This window comes from Ctenocephalides felis, unplaced genomic scaffold, assembly GCF_003426905.1.
Source record: "Ctenocephalides felis isolate EL2017-DRISC unplaced genomic scaffold, ASM342690v1 CF-g0.4_SCAFFOLD_01170, whole genome shotgun sequence".
NCBI lineage: Eukaryota > Metazoa > Arthropoda > Insecta > Siphonaptera > Pulicidae > Ctenocephalides > Ctenocephalides felis.
This window is the reverse complement of record NW_020537324.1, coordinates 50,698,059-50,724,953: the sequence shown is the minus strand read 5'-3', so window position 1 is coordinate 50,724,953 and position 26,895 is coordinate 50,698,059. Positions and strand designations below refer to the sequence as shown.

General features: G+C 29.3%; 1 protein-coding gene across 1 annotated transcript in view; it reads left to right on the top strand.

The window, feature by feature from the left end:
• Window positions 1–16,773: 16,773 nt before the first annotated feature.
• The window catches only part of LOC113366759 (gonadotropin-releasing hormone receptor-like), a 78,621-nt gene continuing 68,499 nt past the window's right edge, over window positions 16,774–26,895 (top strand). The window contains exon 1 of the mRNA XM_026608415.1: window positions 16,774–16,987. The gene's annotated coding sequence lies outside the window, so the exon portion shown is untranslated. The remainder of the gene's footprint in view (window positions 16,988–26,895) is intronic.

The following is a 26,895-nucleotide window of genomic DNA, read 5'->3' as shown; positions in this document are numbered from 1 at the left end:
GGCTTGCAGATACCTTGCTTCTGCATCTCAATTATAACTCTGCGATTCGTTCATAGATTTTAAAACACCTTTTATGTTAAACTAAAATTTTGAAAATGATTTATAAAAACTAGTGGTGCATGGCATTGTACCTTCAGACAAATTGTTGGAATGGCATTTTAATCAAATGTGCCGTTCTCTCAAAAATTGAATGTTTATTCGCTTTTTTCTCCATAACTCCGGAATGGCTAGACCTGCCTCTTCCAGAAACTGAACGGCATATTTTTTCATCAATACCAATCGAATTATGATTAAAAGCGTCGGGACTGATTCAGAGACCCCGGGTTCGATACCCACTTTGAACAGCTTGTTGTCAGGCAGAAGTGACAACGATTTTCACTTGGAAATATTAATATGAATAGGGAATAGCAATATGTTTCCAAGTAAAACTAGCCCTTAATCCGGCATTGCTGCAATACCCCAATGAGATTGACGATCTGGGCTTTGTTTTTCAATAGTGTTCAGTATAAAAATTAGAACGATATCTCAGATAAAGTTAGGTCAATCAATGGATTGCTTACTAACCGCAACAAACGTCTTAGTAAAAAGCAGTGCTCAGTACAGCTTATAGAACACTTAATAGTTCTTATTGCTGTAAAAAAAACTTTGTGTAGAATAAAGTTGATGTTTTATCCCTAAAATAGCTATGCAGCGCAATTGCATTGAAAGAAATAACTAGTGGTGTATGGCGCCGTGCCTTGAGGCAAATTGCTGAAACTTTCCGTACCAGAATATATTCGAGGGGAAAAAATCAGTAATCAATAAAATTTATCAATGATTTACAACAATTGTTGTATACATTTTCGAATAGATAATTATAATCACTATATATTTTATCGTTCATAAAATATACAGTGAGGATCTTATCGCTGTGAAAGTTTACATTAGCAGGAGGTGAATGAATGAATCCGTCTGAGGATTCTACTATATACATCTTGAAACTAAATTGTGAATTTGAAATTCACATTTGAAGTATAAAACTTTGTATATTTTTGAAAAATTTTAAATTTTTTTCGGAAAATTTTGAAAGTTACTTGAACCGTATAAGTGAACTTCAAAAATTAAAAATCTTGGTACGGAACCCAACAAAATTGTAACAAAAAATTAGTACTCATTTTTAAAAACTTTATCAAATGTCTGATAATTTGATGTGCATACTTCTAATGTTCATTTTTGACCGCCAAATATCATTTTTTAACTTCCCGAAGAAGTTTATGTTTTTATCAAAAAATCCGACTCGCTAATTTTATGTTTTCTCGACGTTTCAAGCCATTCTGAATCGAATGAGACCAAATTTGGAAAAAGTATGTGTGTGTGTGTGTGAACAGATTTTTTGCCGTAAATCGACGTTTTCTCAAAAACGGCTGGATCGATTTCAAAAATTTAAAAGCCATTCGATGTATCTCGATGAGGACTAGCGTTTCTCAGTGCAACGATCGGCTGGGCCGTTTCTTTGTAAAGAAAAGTGAAAAAAAAATTGTCCACGTTTTAGCGCGCAATTCTGAATCGATTTTGAAAATTCAAAAACCGTTCGATAGATATTGATTGGGATTCGTGCTGATTAGTTTTTGGTAAATATCGGCCGGACCGTTTTTTTGTAATATAGTTTTTTAAAAAAAAATCGATGATTTTCATGATTTTTTTTTGACGGTAGATACCATAGCCTTGTAAATCATACTAAAATATTATGGCCCTACGACAAGTCGTTTAATTTTGAAAAATCGTCAAAGTTTGCAAAAATTAGTATCGTTTCTTTGACATTTGACAAAATTAAACTTTTGATCGACGTTTTCTGAACCGATTTTATAAATTTAAAAGCCATTTGATGTATCCCAATGGGGACTACAATCAACCAACTCAAGCTTTAAATAATATAAACAGGGCCGGCCGTGGTCCCGTGGTAAGAACGTGGGCTAGCAAATCCTAGTCCCGGGTTCGATTCCAACTCCGATCAGTTTGGTATCAAAGCAGCTTGATACCAAATTTTCACTTGAAATCATAGATTTCAAATATGATCTCAAGTGAAAATGGCCTTTCGTGGGCATTGCTGCAGCATACGTATATGCAGAGGGGGCAATAGTTGTAGTAGCAACATGCCTCTTACAAGTAAGAAAGAGGTACTCGGATTGTATCCCTGTACTCAAAAAGGAAAAACACAAGGACTCTGACTCTGTGCACCTTTGGGAGAAGTTAAAATTCAAGTAATAAAAGGAAAAAGTAATAATCATGCAATATGTTATGAAAAAGTAAAAATGTTTCTAATACGTAAGAAAAACTAATGTGTACGTAAGAAAAACTGTTAAGTATCTTAAAAATGTAAGAAAAAGGTAATAAAGTTTGAAAAAAAAATTACGGCACGGAAAGTTTCAGTAATTTGTCTTAAGGCACGATGCCATGCGTCACTAAGTCACTAGTATCGATACATTTCATTGCGGTAGTAATACAGATGTTTTCGAGTCTGGATTATCTTCAATATATGTCCAAAGTTTAGCCTTAGTATAGATAATAAAAAAAATTCGAAGTATCTTCAGAGTTCGCGTTGCATAGCTCTTTGCAGTCAGCGAACAGAGACAAAAGTCACGTCTTGGTGCATTGTTTAGCAAAGCGGAAATAGAATTGAAAACTGATACATTCGTCTTCATCAGTGTCGCGTGCACTGCCATGAAATGAAATTCTTAGGGAACTTTTTCTACCGAACAACTGAATCTGACAGACGATAAGTCGTTGCACAATACGTTGTTTGGGAATCGATTTAAAATTACAGAAACGCATATCTTGTCGACATTTCATATTCTTCATTCATTTTATATAAAGCGCAGGCCTAAGCTTTTGGCAGGCCTAAGCTTCAGTCAATCCATCAAAATTGATTCCGATATGATCCGATTTTACATATTTGACATTTCTTGGCTATTGTCATTATTTGCTTTCCGAGGGAAAAGTTTGTTTTGAAATTTGTTAATTTTATATATTCACGAAATTTTGATTCATTCTGAATCGTTTGACATCAAAATTGGTAAAAGTATGTGTGTATATGTTTGGTTGAGCCATTTTTATTTCACCATATAATTTACAACTTTTTTAGTCGACATCTAATAAATTTAAAGATAATATTATTAGATTACATATGGCAAATAAATTGACTAGCCAGTGTTACTTTTACTCCAAATACAAAATACATTTGTTTTAAGGAAAGGAAAAAATAGAGTAAAAGAAAAATATATGAATAGATTTGAATTCAAATTTCATTTCTTTACGGAGTTCTAATGGATGCGTTCGTTTTAGTCTCCTTGGAATGTTTGCTAATTGATTTGGTTGAGACTTCAATATTTTTCTTTGTGTTTGTTTGCAAACCGTGCTATTTCTTTGTGGACTGTGAACATATTAGTATTTTTATTTTATTTTCATTTTATTCATAAGCAAGCCGTAATTAATAATAATAGATATTATTTCAGGCTCTTGTCAAGCTTATTCATAATTAATATTAAAAGCATAGTAATTTTATAATAATCATAGTAGCTGCACGAATTTCGCTTCTGAAAAAAAGAACTGAAAAGAAAGCATTCGAATATTAAATACAATGTTCATCATCAAGTTCATCATATTAAAGTCTATTTGACTACCAGTTAAGCTCAAAATTCTTGCACAAGGTTGAAAGTTATACTCATTTAAAACCGTAAAAAAATTAAATTAATAAAATAGCAATAAAAAAACATGGTTGTACAGGCGATCAAATAAATAGGCAGACTACATAGATAAAGTATAAGGATTATGCAAGAAAATAGTTATTGAAATCAAATTGTGATTATTCAGTAATATCATAAAAAGCTAATTCTTTAAAAAGTTTAACTAAGAAAGCATGAAATTTTTTGCTGTCAAAGTTTCGGATATTGAGTGGAAGTTTATTCATAAGTTGAATACCTAGACCGTCGATCGTATTGAAAGAGCTGGCTAATTTATATGTGCGCGCCTTAATAAGTTTGTGTCTAGTGTTGTAGTTTGAGGAGGACGAAGCCATATCAAAAAGTTTCGAATTTTTTTTTAAAGATAATGTTACCAGCAGAAAAATGCATGGGACAGTTAGAATATTGTGTTTTTTAAATATGGGTCTGCAGGAGGCTTTACTGGGTAAAGAAAAAATTATTCGAATAGCTCTTTTCTGAAGCTTAAATATTTTAATTAGTATCTTGGTGCATTAGCTAGTTCCGGACATATTTAGGCGCTGATAAGCAGATTTTCAAGACCATATTTTGAATTTTTTAAATTATTTTGATGTTAGTGTTACTAGCGCAGCCCCAAAACTGGATGCCATATGTTCATATTGGTTTTAAAATAGTTTTGTATATCAAAATTTTATTGTACGTTGATTGGTTTGATCTTGGTCCTAAAAGGAGATATAATTTTCAGTTGAGCTAAAATTAGACCGTTTGTCCGCGATTTATTTAAATATGGCACAGATTTTACAAATTTAAAAGCCGTGATGCAACTTTCGACAAATAATCAAATTTTGGCTTTAGTCAGTTTTGCTAGACGATTGGTTAAGCTTTAAAAAAAAGTGCAAAACTAACATCATCAACGTTTTAGTAAAAAAGTCTTGAACTGATTTTGAAAAATTAAAGCCGTGCGAAGAGTATTAGTTACGAATGGGTTTGACTATAGTTTTTGGTGAAAATTCGCTTGATCGTTTCTTTATAAACGATTGTTCAAAGAAATTTTCTGGCGATATTGATAAACTTTATGATGATATAGTTCATGGTTTTACCGATCATTCTAAGATATAAAAGGCTTATAAAAAGTTTTTTTAATTAAAAAAAGCTCATCGCAGTTTGTAAATTATATCGTGACAATTTTAAACGTTTGTAAATTTCAATTCTTATTGATTAAAATATATATATATATATATATATATATGTGTGTGTGTGTGTGTGTGTGTGTGTGTGTGTGAAAACCCATAAACTTGCCTTATAGCAAACTAATATTCGCATCTAGGTTTGTTTTAATATTAAGAGTTCTTTAAGGCTCAATTTTGAATGAAGCTCGAAATATGAATAGTTTTTTTGTATATTTATATATTTGATTTTGAAAACTATACTTTTGATTATTTCAAGTAAAATTTTATATAAACATAAAAGATTTCAAGAATTATTTAATATGAAACACAAAATGAATTGGGGTTGACATTTAATTATATCTGGTACTTCTCTAAATCTTTATATTCTATATATGAAAATATGTAATCTTATGAATTATATTTAAACATAGGATTTTCTTCGTGTTTTCTTACAAACCATTCGTTTTTCTATGGATTATTTTCTTATTTATCCGGATGGTTCTTTCAACCCTTTTGCTTTCCAAATGTCATGAAAGTTAAGATGACTTGAGAAATAATCCAACTCGGGCTTATAAGTTTTATCGTACCACGTCATATAAGAAAATTTGATATCAAGCTACAACATAGCTTATTTAGTATAGGTTTATATTTATATGTATATATATAATAGTGTAAAAGTAAAAGCATTAAATTTTAATATAAACTTTTTATTTTTTCAAATGAAAGGAGGAGTGGGGTAAAAACGCGCAACTTTGACAAAGGTAAAACGAATACAAAAGTAAATCAAGTTAAAAAAATCATTTTACAAAAAATAAATTAAATACATATTTATACCAACTCTGCTTATGAATATTCTGGACGAAATACCAGATGAAGGATATTTACAATGTTATCTCTGGAAAAAATGCACCTCTGAAATTTATATTTTGCTTTGGTTAAATAATATAGTTATTTTTTTTGTAAAATCTCCTAAAAAATAATCTAATACCTATTTGCCCCCTGGCTGTCTCACATTACCCAGCCTATAGCCGGGAGTTTTATTGAACATAGTCAGATAGTCGTTCGTTTGATATGCGATATTTATTGTATTGTAATTGGTTTGGTTTTTGACTATATAATTTTTCAAAGTCAAGTTGTACCTCAGTGCCCTACCATACCCTATTTATCTTTCTACTAAACAGAGGAAATTATCTTCAAAAACTTGAAAACTTTATGTAGCAAAATTTGTCTGAAATAGTTGCATTTTTGCATCATTATTCTGCATAAAACGCGGAAAGGAATTTGTTCTTAAAGATTAATTACTTAAAATCTTACTTGAGAAATATTGGAGTTTGTTCCACTTTCCTTTACTCATTTGTAGACAATGCGTATGTCTACTATATAAAATTTATTTTATACATTTATGTATTTTGATATCTGTATTATTTAATTACTATTCTTGCAAATAAAAATGTAATTATTTATACGTTTATAATAACTTAGACATTAGTCATATTTATTATCTATGTAAAAACTAGTTGGTATTGGTATTTTGCCTTGGGGCAAGTTACATGAACTTCCCGAAATGTGAAAGTAATCGACTTAATCAATAAAAAATAGATTAATTTATGAGTGATTATAAGTATTGCGAGTGGATTTATTACACATCATTGAAAGCGAACGAACACGTTAACTCTCAGTATTTTCTAAATAAAATTTTTCAAAAATCAACAAAATTTTTAATTGAACCAGTTTCCGTAGAACTTTAATGGTTTAGTATGTACATTAAGACCAAGTTATCGTTATACGAAGTAAATCGTTTAATTAAATTTCAACAAACGTCAAAAAAAGTACTCATTTTCTCAAACTTTGATAAATTTTCAAAATTAAACTATTTGTCGTAAGGCCGTAATATTTTACTTAGTTCTATAACATTTGTTTATTTTATGGCTGTTTTTCATATATACTTGTTCACATATATACTTTCACAATATATATTTGTTTTAAAACAAATTTATTAAATTGGTTAAATTTATATATATTTTTTTTACATATTTTTATTTATTTTTGTCTGTAATTATGTATTTTTTATTATGTTTTAAATTGTAACCCTGAAATATTTAATTGTAGCACTGAAGATGGGTCAAATCAAGACCCGAAACGTATGTTCTCTGAATAAAAACATTTTCTTTCAATAAAACTGTTTTTAATTACTGGATGGATGCCCAAGAAACAATTTTATCATATATATATATATATATATATATATATATATATATATATATACAGTGGTGTTGTCGAGCCGGAACGCGCCGGAACGTCGTGCCGGCAAATCATTTTTGGGGCGGAACGCGTTCCGGCAAAAAAAGATATAAAAAAATCGCTGCATACAGAAAATGATTTAATAAGTATATTTTATAAACTATTATTCAACTAATTTTTATTAAATGTTCTTATTATTGTAATAAACGTCGTTCCAGCAAATCATTTTTGGGGCGGAACGCGTTCCGGCAAGAAAAAATATAAAAAAATCGCTACATACAGAAAATGATTTAATAAGTAAATTTTATACGTTATTATTCAACTAATTTTTATTAAATGTTATTATTGTAATAAACATACATACATGTGCACAAAATGGGTTTTGTAATAATTTTTGTTTCTTTCCTTTTCGAACGGAACCGGAAAAAACATGAAAACTGGTTTTAGAACCGGTTTTTAAATTTTAGCGTTCCGGCAAAAAATATTAGCACAACACCACTGGTTTTATCAAAGTCGTTTTTAATTTAGTAACAAATTGAGGTGTATGAACTGAAATATCAATTACAATACAGTAGTGTATTTCAAATTTCACATATGTTACTTTAAGACCGAAAAGTGTCCGACACCCTAATATTGCGGATATAAGTTGGACTTGTTTCGGACATAGCGGGCGTTAGTCGAATAAAATAAATAATTTAAGACATTCATATAATGGAAATTGATTGTAGCGAAAAAAGCAATTCTATAAATACAAAAGCATAAGAACTCTTTTGCTTTTAATTAAATTAAAAAAAAAATATTTTAATAATTCGATGAATTTTTTGCCATCTAAGGCAAAAATATAAGCCGTTCGATCGCATGTAAATTTTTACAATCCAAGATCTATTGGTAATTTTTTTTAATCATTGTTTTATTGACATCTATTTAGTGGTAAATTAGTTGACAATTTATAGCAAAAGAGTTACCCTGATAGACTGACTTATGGTCTCAATTTCGGCCTACAATTTGAGATTTGTATGCATATTCATAGAAACTTTGATCTTTTGAAAATCTGATGAAGGTTCTGTGGAATTGATGATCACTCGATTATTTTAACCTGGTAGTAGATTAAAAAATTGTACTCCTAGACTAGTAATTCCCAACGTGGGGCGCTCGCCCTACAGAAAAATCCATTTTTAAATTCAGAGGGGGGAGGCAAATTAAAAAATTACACGACTTCAACCCACTTGCTTTGGGTGATCTGAATATAATTTGTTAATACTGTTAAAAAATTGTTAAACATATTATGATCATTGTTTAGTCTAAGTAAGCACAGGATGCATGTGCAAATCATATAATTTTTCCATATATATTTCCATAGCTTAGGTAAATACGGATCCCTTCTAATGCAAACTTTCTCAATATTACGGATTATAGAAAAATTCCAAATTCTGTATATATTAGTCTGTATATTTATAAATTGCCATACCTCCCAAACAGCGGTATAATAATTTTTATATTATATTTTTAAATTTAGAATTTTTAGAATTCAGTAAGTTGCGAGACTAAGAACACCTTAAGGGGGTATTCTACTGTAGAAGCATGAATTTTGGCCGGTTTTTGAAGAGCTGTATAAAGGAAACAAATAATATTTTCACTATCGATTTTTTATGATTTGTTTATTGATATTTTATTATTACATAAAAAAAATAATTTAAAAAAAAATAGAATTCACAAAGTTATAAGCAGTCAAAGTGGGGGCTCAAAAAAAAAGAGGGCGTCCTGGCATGGTTCCAACCCTCCTGGTGATCCGAAACATAAAAAATAGATGGATTCTTAATTATTATAGATGCCGCTATCGTATGAACGTTGGATAAGTTAAAAAAAATTTTTTTGTTTGAATGGCGACATTTTGAAAAAATAATTTTTTTTTTCATGTTTTTTTTAACAATTCCGATTTTTTTAAAAATACTAAATAAAAAGTTATAGTTTTGGGAAAGGTTCATGCCATAAAGCGATGTATGGAGAAGATCCTCTCCAAATTTGAAGTAAATCGGTTCATTAGAACTCGAGATATCCTTACCGCCAGCTCGAAAAAAGTAGTTCCGAGAAAAACGCGTTCAAAGTTTTGAGACTCGGTCGGACCCAAACCGAGGCCACGTCACTTAAACGGACATAACTCAGGAAATAATAGTGATTTTGAAAAATCCTTTCAACGACATATTTCTGAATAACTAAACTTTGAAAATATGAAAAAAATTTTTTTCGATTTTTTAAAAATTCTACAGTAGAATACCCCCTTAAGAAATTCAGCTCGCAAAAGTTACTCAAACATTTAATAAAATTTATAGTTCTATGTCTATTGTCGCATAGTGCACACATTCGTTTAAAAGTACAGTAATTAATTTTTTATGAAGTGATAACGGCAAAGGCAGCAGTAAGGTGTAATCGACGCCTTAACGGATATTTTAGATATTTAATACCGAGATAAAATTTCTTATAGAAAAAATAATATTTATAAATTAAATCTTATATCTTATCTTATAATTCTTATATAAATTCGCATTTCTTATACGCTAACACCTACATCATAGGTTCCTATTCATGTATTTCTGTAGCCTTACGTATGCCTATACGTTGCATTCTATACTACATGCCTTACATCTATATACTATGCGCTATATTTCATAACATACTCTCAAATCCCTACATTGTATACCAAATACACCTAACCTATACCTACTATATATCCTATTACCTATATTTTTTTTACACGCTACATTAACCCTACCGAGAATCGAACCCGGGTCCGCCGCGTGGAACGCGACGACCTTAACCACTACACCACCGTAACGCAACAATCAACCGTCTTTTTTCGCGTGTCGTCGCGCGCACCTCAGTATTAATTATCTAATTAATTAGAAAATGACCCGCGGAAACAACAGTGCGTCCCATATTATATTATTAATGGGGGTACCCGATAGGGTAGTGGTTAAGGTGCGCGACTTCCACGCGGAGGTCCCGGGTTCAATTCCCGGTATAGACAATAGATAATATATATAATAGGTAAAGATAATACATAGGGCGTAAGGTAAACCTATATAATATAGGTGAATATATAAATTAGACAGTAGTATTTATAAGAAGTAAAAGGTATGTAGGTATATAACAAGTTAATGACGGTATAGGTATCTCACGGTATGATAGATAATAGATATCTATCTATGATATACAATAATATAATATATAATATAGGTGAATATATAAATTAGACAGTAGTATTTATAAGAAGTAAAAGGTATGTAGGTATATAATAAGTTAATGACGGTATAGGTATCTCACGGTATGATAGATAATAGATATCTATCTATGATATACAATAATATAATATAGTATGATAGGTAATAGGTTATCATATTATTAGGTTAAGTCTTATAAAGTATTGTAATAAATCTTGAGTACGTTTATATCATAATAAATACATGTAGGTATTAATGAATACAAATAATACCAGAATAAATATAATTAATGTCATTGAAGAATATAAATTATGTACTCAATGATTCCCTCATACTTGTACAATTTAATGTATAGACTAGCTGTATATAATAGAGTTAATTATATAATAAGTCAATATATTACATTTGTGAGGTCTTATCGAAATATATCAAATTTTTTGAACCGGATTTTAAATTTTAGCGTTCCGGCAAAAAAAATATTAGCACAACACCACTGTATATATATATATATATATATATATATATATATATATATAAAACTCTGTTTGATACAGCTTGAATATTTTAAACTCATCACAAATTCAGTGAAATCCAAACTTATAATAAAGCAGTTAATATATAGAATGTTTTGTAAACTTAACATTTATATAGTATTTTAATTTGCAGTATCATAAAAAAATTAGTTAAGTCAAATATTTAGTATTGATCATACCCATTCATTGCATTTATTTCCAAACCGAAACGGCTTTCTGAACTTTTTTGAATCCATACATTTCGTCAGACGAAATTCGTCTATTGCCACAACTTTCATTTAGTTCAAAAATAAATTTGCTATTCTAATATTAGAAGTAGAAGACGTTTTGGCAATAATCCCAGCCAATTGATTATTTTGTAAATCAATAAAAAATAAATTAATTTATGAGAGATTGAAAGTATTCCAAGTGGATTTATTACATATTATTGAAAACGAAGAAATACTTTAACTTTAACTATATATATAAGTTATAACTTTATATTATTTTCCTCCTACATCATATAAAATCTTTTAGTTTTCCACTAAATGACGGTCTCGATGAAGATCGAAACGTATGGATAAATAAAGTATTTCAAAACTACTTTAGTTTTTTTTCTTTACTTGCTGTTACTGCCCGATTCTAAATAACTCATCAAATATATATATATATATATATATATATATATATATATATATATATATATTATTTTTCTCATTTGACTTTCAGACGTATCCTATATATCTAAGACCCCCCTGCTAAGACACGCGCCATACCCCATCGAGTTAATAAATTGAGAACAAATTTACTAATAATAGTAATAAAAACACGAAAAAAGCCATTTTATATAATTATAAAACCTACACATGAAATCGAACCACTGATGTGACGGTGAAACTTCTCCGGGGCTTGGTGGTTAGAGCCATGGGCTTCCAAACAGGAGTTCTTTCAATCAATGTATTGCCATCTACCAACATCGTTCTTGAAAATTATGCAGTGCTCAAATAATTATACAAATAGTTCTGATCATGTGATTGCCTATCTGATCGTCTGCCTGATCAAAAAACAGATGTCACAGATAAGTACGGATAGAATGATAGAAATCAATGAAAGAATTATAGAATATAAAATAATCGTACGTACAATAATACAGATTTGTATAGTTCTGTAATATAAATAAATACAGTACTTAACTTGTTTTTACATAGCAATAACTAATTCATTTCATTCTAAAGGCAAATTACTGCAATTCACCAATTTACAAATAAGCAATATATAAAAAATTAATTGCCAATATTGCTGCATATGCCTTTTAAATTCAATGCTGAAATTACAAGCACCAGTAAAAACGTTATTGGCTTTTTAAAATCAAGGTATAAAAAGTTATTAATTTAGAAAATTATTCGGTATGAAATCATCAAGAAAAATGTAATTTAGAATTTTGGTTGACTTTTGTTAGCATTGCATACAGAAATCTGAAATGGTATAAATATATCATACCATACCTACATTTTCCTATTCTATTCTGAATTCTATATTTAACGCGAATTTTTTCTATTTCTTTCTTTTTCTTGTGCTTTTGTTCTACTTGCAATTACTAATTAAATAATTTTCTACTTCAAAAACTCTGCTAGTCCCATTAAAAGTGCATTATAACACATCACTCAATGGATTCCGTAGAATATATTATAACTAATTATTAATTTAACAGTAAGATATATAATTATTTATTTATTTAGTATTTATTTAGGAATTTGGAAAATATCATAACTGGCTATTATAAATTGTTATAAAACATCAAGCATATCTTTCCTTAATTATTCATTAAATTATGTGATATCATACACACTCAATAAGTTTCTACGGATTTATTGAGTGATGCTGCTCAACCTTATAATTTTAATGGTCACATCTTAAACTATTGTATAGATAACTTCCCGTAGGGTAAGTTATAGTAATGGGCCAAAAATCAAAGATGTACTGATTATAATAGTCCTTATCGAGATACATCAAATTGTTTTTGAATTTTTGAAATCGGCCCAGCCGTTTTTGAGAAAACATCGAATTACGGCAAAAAATCTGTTCACACACGCGTACTTTTTCCTAATTTGATCTCATTCGATTCAGAATGGCTTGAATCGTCGAGAAAACATAAAATTAGCGAATCGGATTTTTTTATGAAAACAAACTGCTCCTTCGGGAATTAAAAAATATCAATGATCATACTTTATTTACTGTATTAATATAAAGTGGTATATATTTTTTGATTATACAATAAAATATACAGGGCTGCACTACAACCTATAGCGAAGGTCAAATTTGCCGCCAACGGAAGGGATGGATTGGACGCAAAGGAAAAGCAAACCTATGATATGACAGATGATAATGGTAAAAGGGTGACTGATCATAAAAAACTTCTCGGATAAGGATAAACGTCCGTAGAACAATCACGAAAGAACAAGATAAGATCTAAATGTGAAGAAACCGGGAAAACTAAAAATAAAAGTCGAGAGAGCAAGAAAAAGGGATCAACATATTGATGCTGAACGAAACTGTACAAAATATGCAGGACAAGGGAATACTAGAACTAGGTGTATGGCATCGTGTCTCAAGACAAATTGCTGGAACTTTCCGTACCGTAATGAAATTTTTTATACTTTTACTAAAATTTTTATACTTGTACAAAATATGCACTACTTAGAAGTAATCTATTTGACACATTTAACATTCAAGGAATATTAAATGTTTTTAAAAAGATTATTATAAGTACTGTAACTTCGTTCATTATTCGTATATTATTAACAAAATATAAGAGCTTATGAATTGGACGACGACATTTATATATGTTTGTATGAAAAGTTAACAAGTTGGTATTGGTATTTTGCCTTGAGGCAAGTTACGTGAACTTCCCGATATGTGTAAATAATCGACTTAATCAATAAAAAATAAATTAATTTATGAGTGATTAAAAGTATTCCGAGTGAATTTATTACACATAATTGGAAGCGAACGAATACGTTAACTCGGAGTATTTTCTAAACAAAAATTTTCAGAAATCAACAATCTTTATAATTGAACCGAGTTTCCGTAGGACTTTTATGTAAATAAAATTTAAAAAAAAGTAAATCATCTAATTTTAATTTTAACAAACCTCTAACAACTAATTTTCTAAAACTTCGATGAATTTTTAAAATTTAAATACTTGTGAGACCGTAATATTTTAGTAAGTTCTATAAGACCATGATATATATATATATATATATATATATATATATCGCCAAAAAGTTCCTTTAAAATCGGCTTAAATTTTTTTTCCAACAATTAATTACCTTTAATTTTTCACCTATAACTAATCCCAACTAATACCTTTCCAATAGTTTTTGATTTTTAATAACGATTTGGTAGTATGAGCTTAAATGTTTAAAATTATTTTCGATTTACAAAAAAAAAATTGGAATTTAAAAAACAAATAGAATAAAAAAAATTCTTTCTCCAAAAGCAATCGTTTCGTCTACAAAAGCAGAAAGTTTTTTAAATCATTCAAATCGGATGCTTAGTTCTCTCAAAACCTGCATTTTATGCCCATTTTGCTTCGTATCTCGGAAACAGAAAGTGTTTTAAATAGTTTAAATCGGATGCATAATTCTCTCAAAATCTGCCATATTTTGCTAATTTAGCTTCATATTTTCGAAACAGCTGGATCTGCCTTTGCCAAAAACTAATCAGCACATCTCCCTATCAATAAGAATTATTCAAATCGGTCGGTCCATTCATTTGCCCAAAATCGTCGACGAAATATTGTATCTACACATACAGACACATCCATTTTTTCTGAGGTTAGCCAAAATGTCCAACAACCTCTGAAACGTGGAGATTAGTCACAACTGGATTGGGCAACTACTGAGCTGCAAATAAAAAAAAACTCGAAAATTGAGCGACAAATGATTGAGCAATAATTTAGATTTTATAAAGAAACATGGAACTGATAAGGCAGCGGCAAAACGTTCTAATGGAAGAATGACAGAAAAATATGAGTTTCGGCTAGGAAAAGAAACAGATAAAATGTTACATTTGCATGAGATTTGAAATGTAGTATTATGTACCAACTTCAAAAAGTGGAATAGAAGAGAACTCTATTTGATATGATTGTGAAAAATGTGCATCAAAGCGCATTCTGATTCTATGTATGATTACACGATGATCCTACCTTTACACATGCATATAAGATTAAGAACCTTGGGCAACATGATATTTCTGCTTTTATTTTTAGTATTGGACTTATCTAATCTTACATCCTTCATACACAACTTTATTTAAAAACCGTAAATGAAAAGATATAATTAACTTTAGATATGTAAAGTAACTAGTTGGTATTTTGCCTTGAGGAAAGTTACATGAACTTCCCGAAATGTGTAAATAATCGACTTAATTAATAAAAAATAAATTAATTTATGAGTGATAATAAGTATTCCAAGTGGTTTTATTACACATCATTGCAAACGAACGAACGAACACATTAACTCGAAGTATTTTCTAAAAGCAAATTTTTAAAAATCAATAATTTTTATAATTGAACCAGTTTTTGTAGGACTTTATTGGTTTACTATTTTCAAGACCAAGTACACTATCGTTATACCAACTAAATCATCTAATTTTATTTTTAACAAACGTTAAAAAAAACTACTTATTTTCTCAAACTTTGATGAATTTTTAAAATTAAACTACTTGTCGTAAGGCCGTAATATTTCAGTAAGTTCTATGATACCATGATATATATCGCCAAAAAAGTTCCATAAAAATCGGCTTAAATTTTTTTTCAACAGTTAATTACAAGAAAACGGTTTGATAGATTTTCATCTAAAACTAATCAGTATCATTCCCAACTAACATCTTTCGAACAGTTTTTGATTTTTTAAAATCGGTTTGGTAGTATGAGCTTAAACGTGGACGAAAAATTTAACACTTTTTTCCCTAATTACAAAGAAACGGCTCGGCCGATCGTCGCACAAAACTGAGACACGATAATCCTCATCGAGATACATCAAATGCTTTTTAAATATCTAAAATCGGTTCAGGCGTTTTTGAGCAAACGTCGATGAAAGTTCTAATTTTCACAAATGCCAAAAAGACCATACTAATTTTTGCAAACTTTGACGAATTTTCAAAGCTAAACCAGTTGCCGTAGGGCCGTAATATTTTAGTATGATCTAGAAGACTATGGTATTTACCATCAAAAAAATAATCATAAAAATCGGCGAATTTTTTTTTTTAAACTTTATTACAAGAAAACGGCCCGGCCGATCTCTACCAAAAACTAATCAGCACGATTCCCAACCAATATCTTTCGAACGGTTTTTGAATTTTCAAAATCGATTAAGAATTGCGGGCTGAAACATAGACGAAAAATTTTTCACTCTTCTGCGATTTATAAAAAAACGGCAATTTGAATGCAATCGTTATATGAGCTATTGGGATCTAATTGAACTCAAAATACTAAATACTGAAAGTATTCATTTTTTTCTGAACTTGTGTGAGTCATTATCAGTTATCGTAGCTATAAGCAGAGTGGTAATCGTATTTTTATTTTAAAATATAACGAACCTTGTGCAACAAGTACATATTTGACAGTTTTTTTTATATAAATAAAATTTTTCACCTAGTTTGAACACTGTGTACTTGTATTGCATCATGAGCAATTAATTTGATTATTTTGTCCAAAAATAATTGTCGACACATCAATCTCTAAAATTACAGATTTAAATTTGCCAGATTTAATTTTCGGTTATATATTTTCTAAATATATACTTTGACCTAAGAGTTACATTTTGTCTAATGTGGCAACCCTATGAACAAATTTCTTTGCAGATTTTCGGCGTCATTTGGCCGGCAGCGTCAGTACCTAGATCGCACGCGTTTCGGTTACATTTCCTAAACTTACTGTTATTCGGGTTTTTGTGATAAAAGTGTTAAATGTAGCAATTATTCATCGTATTATTTTATAGATAGTTTTGTATAATTGTGTTTTCAAAAATGTATTATTTGTTATGTGTAAGGTGTGTGCTAATTTGCTTAGAAGATGAATCAATTGCAACTTCACGCAACATTAAGTGTTGGCGCCAAAAATTGTTGGATACGCGCGAATTTGCATTGTAAGTGAAAGATTACTTTAATTTAATGTATATGTTTTTTTAATACATTGATGACTTGTTTTTTTCTAAATAAATATTTATATATCAGTAAATAAGTTAAAATACTTTTACGAAGGACAATATTGATAGTAGCTACAAATATTTCTGGAATTCATATGTGGTAGATTTTCTGCACTTTATTATAATAATTTTAAAAGGTTTGAAAATTATTATCATGTCGAAAACTAATATTTCTACATACAATACATGTTCGTAACTAGTTGTAAGCGCAGGTTGGCCTTGAGGCAAGTTACGTAAACTTCCCGATACCTGAAACTAATCGACTTAATCAATAATGAACAATTTAATTTATAAGTGTTTTGTAAGTATTCCGAGTGGATTTATTACACAATATTAAAAATCGAATACGTACTAATCGGAGTATTTTCTAAAATCATTTTTTTATAATTTAATCAATTTTTATAGTTGAAATAGTTTACGTAGGATTAACATGCATTAGTATAATCATTAAGACTAGGTACCTACTCTAACGCCATACCAAGTAAAACAATTAATTTTGCCAAACATCAAAAAAACGCTACTAATTTTTTCAAACTCTGGTGAATTTTTAAAATTAAGCTGCATGTCTGGGGTTGCAATATGTTAGTATGTTCTATAAAGCTAAAAACTAGACAAAAATTTTTACTTTTTTTTTTGCTAATTTCAAAAAAATGGCTCGGCTGATCCTCGCGCGAAACAGATAAACGCTTGTCCTCATCGTGATACATTGAAGAGTTTTTATATTTTTGAAATCGGTTTAGCTGTTTTTGAGGAACATCGATGAAAGATTGAAAATCGGCTTACATACACACACATTCATACATACATACACATCCATACATACATACACACACATACTTTTTACAATTTTTTAAACATGAACTTCTCTTTCGAGAAGTTAAAAATTGAATACTTTTGTCAAATTAAAACAGATGATTTTATTTCTGTAATTATTGTCAAAATCTTGTATCTAAAAAATAAAACATTATCTGAAAAATCTAAATTATTTATATTTTTCAAGTTAAATCATGTCTCGCTTCATAATTTAATTTGGATAATATAATGGCTCCAGATTTGACTGAGTTGTTTATCATTCTATGGTAGATGAAAAGGATACATATTACATCTCGTTTATGCACTCTATCTAATGTAAAGTTATTCAGGCAATAATTTAAAAAAAATACCGTTAGAGATCCTAATATACTACACTCATCTGTCAAAAATTGCACAATTCTGAATACTGACATATACCAGAAGCAGATACTAATCCTAATGAGTACATACTTCTTTCTGATTTTAATATAGAATCAATCAACAGTTATATAAGGTATTAACACTTACGGAAAGGCACCGATTTCAAAACAATCTACTGTACCGGCTGTAAACTTGATTTCATTGTGTTTTTTTTTTATCATTATTATTTTTGAACAGCAATCAGAACCTTACGTCCTATGAGCTGTTGGGCTAAAACTTCTCTTTACTTCGTATTTTTTAGATGGTTATCCAATGGTTAATCCATCCATATTTGATGATTTTTTGTTATTAGAATTAATCTAATAGGGCTGACATTTTATTGGTGCAGCAATGCCGGGGCAAGGGCTATTTTCACTTGAAAACATATTGCTATCTATATTTTCAAGTGAAAATCGTTGTCACTGCTGCCTGACAACAAGCTGCTTGAAGTGGGTATCGAACCTGTGACCTCTGAATCAAGTCCCGTCGTTCTTAACCGCTTATCTACGGGCAAGCCCATTTCATTGTGTATGTTATGCAATTTGTTTGATAAAAAATTGTGGTCGTTGAAGGACATACATTTGTAATATTAATTTATTTTTATCATTTTATAAAGAATGGTGACGTTCAAAACAATTTCGAAAATGCATAGCTGGTTGATTTGATCATGTTTTACAATAAAATGTGTTCGCCGCTTTCCTCCTATTGCTTTTCTGGCAGAACAGACAATACAATCTTTTTTCTTTCTTTCGCATTTAGAATATGCCACTGATTAGTCAGTATATTTGTTCATTTTTGTGTTGCCATAATGGTTTGTTTTTTCTATTATATTGTCTAATAATGCATTTGTAAAATATAAAGTAAAATAATCGATTGGATGTCTTATATTGCTTGGTATTTGTAGTCGGGGTATTTCTTGATGTATGTCAACGCTCTTCATTGAATTTGTCGAACTTCATCACATTCATCACTTCGGTGCAAATAGTAATTTCATCAAATTTGTCTGTATGAATGTCTATTTGAAACTCATCTTTACTACTGCTTAATTCATAAAATTTACTAGTCGTTTTGTCATATTTAAAAGCGCTCGGTCGTTTCAAATATTAAAAAAAAGACTATATAGCAAAGAAAAAGGCTAAAAATATTACTAAAATAACTTAAAATTATTTTCAAAATACAACACTGTTTATCACTGATATATGTAATTTATTCAACTTTTCGATGCAAACTGAGTCATTGTTTATAAAATAGCCTGTGCCTCACAGAGTTTGTTTGTCCACTCAGATAGATAGCCGTCCCCAAAGAGTTAAATTACCGTTTCAACTATATCGGTTCTCGTTGCATAACATTAATCTCCTTCAATAACAGGTACAGTTAAATATTTTACAACAAATTGATTGATAAGATCGACCTTCAAGTGATGTCGACAGTGAACAATATATTAGGTTGTCAAATATCTCCCTTCCGCTTTTTTGCTATTGTTTTATAATACAAAGAGGCGGAAGGGAGATATTTGACAACCTAATATAAAACTCACTGTTAAAAAATATACTATAGGTCAAGTCAAAAATAGACGAAACATACTACAGATATAAATTTCTCTGACTCGAAAAGGTGAAAACACAATGAATTTAGAATTCGTTAAATTTAAAGGACGTGTCTGTATAGATCAATGGAATCATCAAAATGAGTTTTAACTCTTCTTTAAACTTTCGTTTGGTATCTTTGAGTGAATCACATTTCGTCGTCAACAAGCATAGTTTTGGTTGTTTTGGATTTAGAAGCATGGTGATTGCGATTACGAAAATGGCTTTATTAATATACACTCGTGTGATTTGTCTATATAATATAATATAATTAATTTGTCTAGATAATAGATTCCCAAAATTTTGTAATAAACCCTTTAGGCTTTTCCTTGGACACCCTTACCCGATTTTTTATTATTTTCTAACTTGACTAAAGTTTATTGTGAAAATATAAACCAAGCGAAAAGTTTTAATGTTTAATTATTAACATTAGGCAATAGTTTTGTAAAAAATAATTTTACATCTCCCGGCTAAATAATGTCCAATCTACATCTCTTTTAGATTAGGATATCGCCATTTTTACAAATATCAAATTATTGTTAGTATTCACAAAAAGGCATTTATAATTTTGGACCGCGAAATTATTTTTTTGTTGACGTGACCCCTGGATTGACAAAATATTAAAGTTGCTGCTATATAAATCGATTATTAAACCAATCTGGACCTACGGAATTGAGCTCTGGGGATGTGCTTACAAATCTAATGTAGCTATAATGCAGAGAACTCAATCAAAAATTTTACGTACAATTCTTAATTCTCCGTGGTACGTGGCAAATGAAACCATTCACAGCGACCTCAACATGAAAACGGTGCAATTAACGTTTAAAGAAGTTAAGGAAAAATATAAGCGCAAACTGGACGCACATTTGAACCCTTCTATAGTTGACATTACTCAACCTTTTGGCATTAGGAGGTTGAAACGACAATGGCCCTTAGACTTAGTCTTAGATTAGGTCTAATATATCATATTAATTGTAAAACTGAGAAGTTCTCATTGGAGTTTTTCTTAAGCATTCACTCATAAATATTGTCATTTTAGCTCATAGGAATCTTTATGTATTTCTGGTTGCTAAATAAAACTGAGTTAAAATAAAAAATAAAAAAAATGCTTGACTAATATTTGCAGTATTTTTTACCGTCAAAAGAATCTCAAAACAATCAATTTTATTTCCGGAAAATTTTATTAGCATTGTTCGAGAAATATGTCATATTATTATTATATATGCATTGTAATTGGTTCGCCCGTAGGGACTTGATTCAGAGGTCCCGCGTTCGGACTGTCTGTTCTCAGGCAGTGGGACAGTGATGGTTTTCACTTGGAAATACAGATAGCAATGTGTTTCCAGCTGAAAATAAATTTTAGCCGGCATTGCTGCGCCAATAAAAGAAGTCAGCTTTATTAGATACTTTCTAATAATAAATCAATTATGGATGGGTTGCCATCTAAAAATATGAAGTAAGGAGAAGTTTCAGCCCAACAGCTCATTGGACGTAAGGTTTTGATTGCTATTAAGATATGAGGAAAAATATAATTGAAGTTAGTTGTATACATCTTTTTAATTCCTTATAAGGTATTGTTATACCCTAAGTTGTATATTATATTATATTACCCTAAAGTTGTATATCGTAATTTGAAATTTTGGCTTAATGACGTTTTCATTTTGTATTAGTTATATTTCTAACAGTTACAAGTCTACTTCTGTATCCGAATAAAATATAAACATCATTAAATAATCTTCATTTAATATATCCTTATTTCGAAGAGAATTCATGTTAAGTTGATCAGCAGATTGGACATTAAATGTTTGATAGTTTCCAATTAACTTGTTTTACATAGACAAAACCAAGACAAAATAATTTTTCTTCTATTTTATTTAATAGATTTTAATGATCATTATGCTACTGGTGACAGATTGAGATAAAACCATGAATATCAGTTGACATTCAAACATACTCGACTTCTTCATATAATTTGACTTTGTTATTACAGAGGCTTTTGATTATTTATAAACGAATATCATATCATATTATTTCTGCGATACATTTTCCGAGTATACGAACAACATATATTGCTCATATTGTATTTTTTTTAACAAAAACAGCTGTTCCAAGAATTTAAGGAATTCTTAAAAATGATTTTCTGACAGAAAATGTGTATAATCGTATAATGTATATAATATTAGATAGATGAAAACGGCACTCAAGTGGAGTTTTCATTCTATTTTACAATGTTATTTCCATTATCAGATTTTATATTATTTTATATCATTTAGATGATGACAAACATTACTGACCAATTATTTATTCAACTATCTATTTTATGCAAATATTGTAAATCTATATACCTTTTTACGTATTATAATTATTTTTCATATGTTACCGCAAAAACAGATTTGCTGCTTTCACGACGTTGAATTTCAAAGCTACATGTATAATGAAAAATGTAATTTATTAAATGAAAATTTTATGTAATTAATTTTAATTGACTAATTCATATAGCATTGGATGCGTCATAATTATTCTCATATTTGTGTTGTTGCGTATTGTGTTCATATTCAAATTAATTTCATGCAATTTTATATTATGAACAAATATTATGCGGAAATTTTTCATCACTAATTATAAATTGATAAGTATCATTAATATAAAATAATTTTCATATTCACATTTTAAATTAAATATATGTAAAGTAGGTACAAAATATTATGACTGCTAATTATTTTTAGGTAAATAAAACCAATTACTGGTATAATCTTAAACTGGCAAAAATAGATGGTTTTCAATTTTTAAATTTAACTAGTCTTTAATTGCCCAAAAGTGTTTGTTTCATTTATCACATTTACTTGTAGTTGTAATTAAGCGCTTCTACTGCCAAAGCGAACTAAATTACATCATAAATCAGATGTCACTTATAAAGTTATATGTAATATTAAATTCCTATGTTAATTGAAGCGGCATTTTCATTCTAGAGGCTTTAATTTTCATGTACTAGGTAAAACCTATAATTTAAAGTTTAATTATATATTTCTATATAAACTGATTCATATAATTACATGATATGCAAATAACGATGTTAATCTCTTATTTGTTTTATTCAAACGCACCGGTTTCGGTGCTCAAAAATTAATTAGTTATAATTATATAAATTTTACATTTTCAAATGATACGTTATGCACTAGAACAGTTTTTATTAACACACACATACACAAATATATATATATACATATATATGTATGTGTATCTGTGTTTGTGTGTGTGTAATGATTGGTGCTTCATGGCGTAATGATTAGCCTGCGGACGTGACATCGTGCAGTAGTGATGCCCATTTTTACTTGAAATAAAAATGTGTGCACTGCGGTGTGAAATGGCCAATGACAAATCTCACAATATTTTTCCGAAAAGAGTTGAAGTTTGAATCAGCTCACGTTTTTTCCCTAGAGCAGTACTAATCATTATTATTATATACACATAAATATTCTATAGGCGTCGATAAAATACGGTCGGATAAGATCTAATGTTGAAGCAAATAAGCAAATATTGTTTTTGAAAAGATCAAATAATCAAAAAATCAAATGTGTCAGATACAGTAAAAACCATCTAAAAAATTGCAAAAGTTCAAAACTTGAAAATACCATAAACTTTTAGCTAAAAAACTTTTCTATATGACTTGAGCTATTCCTTTATTCCTTGAGTCAAGGAAGCACAAGCAATCACTCTTGCTTAAAAAAACTAACAATAAATTTGAGATTATTCAACAACTTTTTCAGCCGGCGAATTATATTTTAAAAGTACAAATGAATATAAAATTATATGTAGAACAAATGATAAGCTTTATTGTAAATGAAATTCAAATATATGATATATAATACCTACACCTTTAGACTTTGAATTATTTTTAAAAGATCTCTTACAAGGTTATCTCATGTTAAAATATATAAAGGCATTTGACATAGTTGCAATTTCCATAAAAGTTCGATAATTTTTTGCACATATGTGATGTAGACTCAAACTGCCCTTATATAATCCACGTTTTCGGGCGCATGGATTAGCCGATTTAACTGGTTCAAATAATTGGGAGATGTCATGATTAGTTTTTGTTAAAGGCAGGTCCAGACGTTTCGGATATACGAAGCAAATAGTGCAGAAAATAAAAATCTAATAAAAATTCGATTCTTAATGATGGGGAAAAGTGGTGATTAGTTTTTAGCAAAGGCAGGTACAGCCGTTAGAGAACTAAGCATCCTATTTCAATGATTCAAAAAACTTTCTGCTTGTGTTGACGAAACGAAATAAATCGAATTTTAATATTTGTTCTAACCAAAGTTCCAAAGCTCACTAATATATTTCAAATTAATAATTTTAACTTTGCAATTCAGTTTATATAATTCTTATAAATATTAGACAATGTCCTTCATTTTAAATTTGATTGATTAAGTTTTGTTTATTTAGTTTTCTGTAAACATGTATAAATTACAGAATTTATAATAATCTTTTTGAAAATATTTAATATTCTTCAAATATTCCATTACGGTACGGGAAGTTCCAGCAGTTTGCCTTAAGGCACGATGCCATTCACCACTAGTTCATATATTGATTTATAAATAGTCATGTCTTCTATAGGAATGTCTACTCTCAATTTTATATAATTAGTATATAGCCTCATCATTAGGCCTCGAAAATATGTAATTGCTGCAGTAAAACTTTTTTATTCGTTTTATTGAGATGTTTAAATTCTTTTTTTAATAATGTTGTATTTGATTTTGTTATTTATTACTAATGACGTTAAATATGTGCCATAAATATACTACATAGTCATATCCCATAATTATTTGAGATTCGATTGTTTTCATATTGTTTTCATTTTTTTATCAATTCTACTTTTTAAATTTCAAACATTTAGAACTATGTGTTCTATAATCTGTTGTGGTGTACATCCATTGACATGCACATACATTTGATACGCATACATTTACCTAATGTTTCTAGAAAACAATAAACTTTTTTCAATATATTTCTTTTTTAATAAGATTATATTAGATATTTTTCTAATAACGATGAAAGTATATTACCAATGCCCCGAAATGCTACTGTTACTTGAAATTATATTTAGAATTATAATCTTAATTGGAAATCTGATATCAATACCTGCTGGCTAACTTCAGATGAAACCCTTACCAGTGGTTGATTTGAAATCGACTAAAATCTTAATATCATATCATCGTCAGAAAAAATCTTACAGTGCGTTAGTGAAAATAGGATGAAATGAACTCTATTCAGGCATGGGCTAGTGTGACCAAAATAGTCTCGGGTTTGCTGCTTCAATCGGGCAGATTTGATGTCAAACTTCCACTGGAGGCAATAGATCTCAAATATGAATAAGTTAAATTTGTTTAAAATTAAATCATAAAATCTAAACAAATAAGCCGAGTACAGTTAATTAGCCCTAACTGGATTGAACAACTACTGGGTTGCCAACAATTTAAAAAAGCCATATAAGAAGTTACCGTCAAAATTACTTACATTGACTCATTTACATATTGATATACTGAAGCGGCTCCTAGAAGTGATTGGCTTGAGTAATCTCTTATTATCGATAACAAAATAAGTCCGTCATCGCCGTGTTTTTAGAAAAATATCAATTTAATTCAATTTTTCTATATAATATCCCAAAGCAATAGCTTTATTCCGTCAATCTTTGAACTTGCTTTCTAAGCATCTGATAATGAAGCCGAGTCAGCAGATTTTATAGATTTTGCGGCAGCTTTCTTGCTCAAAAAGTGCCTACTAATAAGTTTTTTATAAAATTCTTACGTTTAGCACTGTTAAATTTCTTGTATATTAGAAATATGTTTTAAAACTAAAAGTAAAAGTAGATTTGAAATTAATATTGTGTCTAATATTTTTAACATTGAAAATTTAGATACATATTCATACAGAGTGTCTACTTAAAACTTTTCAATGATTAGAAATTGATCAGGTTTTATTGGGTGTAAAAAATAGGGATATAAAAACCAATGAATATTACTTATCATTTCTACGTCATCAATATTAAGCAATTTATCAACACCCATTTATATAATTCTATAGGTTAGGGATTCCATATGCATGTTGATAATTCATAAAATAAAAACCACGCCTATGTTCCATTTTATTTGACTACTATGGATTAATGGTTTTTTGATTATGTTGCGAGATATTATTTGAATGAAGCTCCAAAATATTGACGTAGCCAAGAATGGAAATTGTTAGAGAGGAGTATCTCCTTGCAGTGAAAATGGCATTTAATATGATATTTGAAGCGCTTGACATTTTACTGTAATATTACTGCCCATATGTTATAATACTTAAATCTGGACATAATTTTATTAGTCTTTCTGATTATATAATAAAATAAAAATCAATTATATGTAAATGTATACATAACATAAAATTGATTTTTATAGAAATTTCAACACATAGGCACACTTAATCATTTTTTATCGTAAGCCAGAGATTCGTCAGCGTAAAGTCTGTTTATTACGGGATATAATATTAAGGCTTCAAAAAAAATCGCTTCTTTTGAAAAAATTTTATGGAAAAAAATATTTGATTCTAATGAAACTTTTAGGTTTTATACTTATATATTTCAGCATTCTTATTTTTTTTCATTAAAATATGCGTTATAATATGCCGGTTGCAAGCATTTTGCCAAGGTGCCACGAGCGGGCATGTGTCGTTTGGCGGGAAAGATGCAGTTCACAATTTCCATCCGAAACAAAAAAAAAACGAATCAAATTTATATTTTCAATAGTATAGACTCTAGTTAAAACTGAAAAATTCAGAAAAATGTGAGAAATTCATCAATTTTTTGCAATTTAAAAAAAATCATGTTTTTTTTTGCTGATTTTCAATTTAGATTATTTAAAAAGTGGGTCAGTTATAACTTATTTCAAATTTTTTTTGGGTTCAACTAGAAAAAATTCAATTCTGAATACAATCAATTTTGTCTCGTTTCGATAGGATCTTCAGTTTTTTCTTATCTTTCCCGCCAATTAGGTAAAATCGAAAAAA